The sequence below is a fragment of the Misgurnus anguillicaudatus genome, chromosome 19 (assembly GCF_027580225.2).
Source record: "Misgurnus anguillicaudatus chromosome 19, ASM2758022v2, whole genome shotgun sequence".
Lineage (NCBI taxonomy): Eukaryota > Metazoa > Chordata > Actinopteri > Cypriniformes > Cobitidae > Misgurnus > Misgurnus anguillicaudatus.
The window spans coordinates 13,233,209-13,235,501 of NC_073355.2; the positions used below are offsets into that span (position 1 = coordinate 13,233,209).

The 2,293-nt window shown below is 34.2% G+C and overlaps 1 protein-coding gene across 1 annotated transcript in view; it reads right to left on the minus strand.

The window, feature by feature from the left end:
* Positions 1 to 358: 358 nt before the first annotated feature.
* Positions 359 to 2,293, minus strand: part of LOC129430663 (coiled-coil-helix-coiled-coil-helix domain-containing protein 5) — a 34,960-nt gene continuing 33,025 nt past the window's right edge. The window contains exon 5 of the mRNA XM_055188087.2: positions 359 to 692. The gene's annotated coding sequence lies outside the window, so the exon portion shown is untranslated. The remainder of the gene's footprint in view (positions 693 to 2,293) is intronic.

Sequence of the window (2,293 nt, forward strand, 5' to 3'; positions counted from 1 at the left end):
ATTAACCATTCTTGGGTTTTTCCTCTTTTTTTATATAACACAAATCGCTGTATATTTTGCAACATAACCAATGGGTAATGACAGGTTACACTACCAGTCAAAAGTTTAGGGTCATTTGACTGAAATGTTTTTCATGATCTTAAAAATCTTTTCATTTGAGGGTATAATAAATGCTTGAGAGGTCTATAATTAGATTTTTTATCAAATGTTTTTTAAAAGCATGTGCAATGTACAAATAATAAAACGACAAAGTGACTCTAAACTTTTGAACGGTAGTGTGTTTTCTGATCACAGTGGCCTACTCTTCCACAAAATATGTGTTCGGGGTGTTGTGTGTGGCTCGTCATGTCAAAATTTGTGTTCTGTGCATCATGGGAACCTATGTGCATCGCGTGTCATGTCAAAATAAGTGCCTGCTGCATGAGCATCAAAAAAAAATCATGATAAAAGAGATTAAGCAGGAATCTAGCAAATGTGATTCATAAATCCTTATAAAGCGTCTGTATCAGCCACATATTTGGACATGACGCGTAATGCACAGAATACACATTTTGACATGACGATTCACACACATGATGATGTTTTGACGAGTTTCGCATTCATGCCTACTCGGAAAAGAAGTCACGAGCCGCCACTGGGGATCAAACCCATGACCTTGTGGTTGCCAGCACCACCCTTTATCAGCTGAGCTTCTGCAACACAAATAACAAATAATAAATTTATTGTAGGGCTTTTGAAACCTCATAAAATAATTTTGGTAACACTTTACAATAAGGTTGTATTGTTAAAGGGGTCATATTATGAATTTTTTTAAAGATGTAAAATAAGTCTTTGGTGTTCACAGAGTGCGTATGTGAAGTTTTATCTCAAAATACCACATAGATCATTTATAATAGCATGTTAAAATTGTGCTGTTTTGGGTTTGTCCTTTAAAATGCAAATGAGCGAATGAAATGCAAACACTGATCGCAATGATGGGGGTTTGTTGCAAATGAAACTCAATTGTGTTGTCAATGATCTTTTTTCTCTTTCTTTTTGTTTGCACTACATGGCAGTGCTGTTGTTGGATAGTGCAGATTAAGGGGACAGTATTATGGCCTTGCTACCTACCTCCCTAAACAGGCAAAATCTGAACGACGTAATTTTTCACATGCTTGCAGAGAATGGTTTACAAAAACGAAGTTACTGGGTTGTTTTTTTCCTGTTTTCTAGGTTGATAGAAGCACCAGGGACCAAATTATAGCACTTAAACATGAAAAAGTCTGCTTATCACGCCATGACCCCTTTAACATTAGTTGCCTACATATTAATGCACAATTAACTAACATGAGCGATTGTATTGGCATTAACTAACATTAACAAAAATTAAAAAATGGTGAAAAACTATATTGATTATTTCAGTTTACTATAGCTAATGCATTTAGTTATGTTAACAAATACAACCTTATTGTAAAGTGTTACCATAATTATATTTCTTTATTCTGTATGAAATATATTGTTTCTGACTTAAATCTGCCTTTAGCAGTTTCGATAAAAAATACATCGGACCAAATAGAGACCACTAAACTGATATCATATTCGTACCGATCCGTCTATTGTATTTCTATGAATATGACGTAACACGCTGCTATCACTTTTTGATCACTAGATGGCAGAAGTGATGCACACTGACCTCTATTGAATTTTGGCTCTTTTTTGGTTTTAGAAGAGAATTACGTGGTCGTATTAATCACATCAAAATGATTAGTATGTTGATTTCGCTATTCTTTGTCATCAAAGCAAGAATCATTCATACATAGGTTATCTAGGTGGGCCTATATATTTGCAAGACATTAATTTTATTATTTTTTTAAATCACATTTAGCCTATATGCACATTCATATCATCTCAAGTATGAACTGTCGGTGGGCCTACCATTAATGTAAAGTGACAGTAAATCCACAACTTACTTTGTTTTTTTAACGTATAAAAGGACAATATTAGGTTATTTACAAAATATGTTTCATGATTGTCAATTTTTATAAATTATTTTTTAATGTTTATTTGTAGTTCAAGGAAACATGATTACGATTAACTAAAAAAAATTAACTGTTTCTCCAAAACATGAAGAGAGAGAGAGAGTGTATGTGTATGTACAGACAGTAAGAGAATGAGAGAAAGAGAGAGAGACGTTGCTTTGATACAATAGGCTACATCTACTTTGTAAGTGCTCGTCTTTTTCTTCTCCCTCCCTCATCTTCTCGTCATCTCTAGCAGTCATTGTGTGCGCGAGCCTTCACTCCATCATCACAGC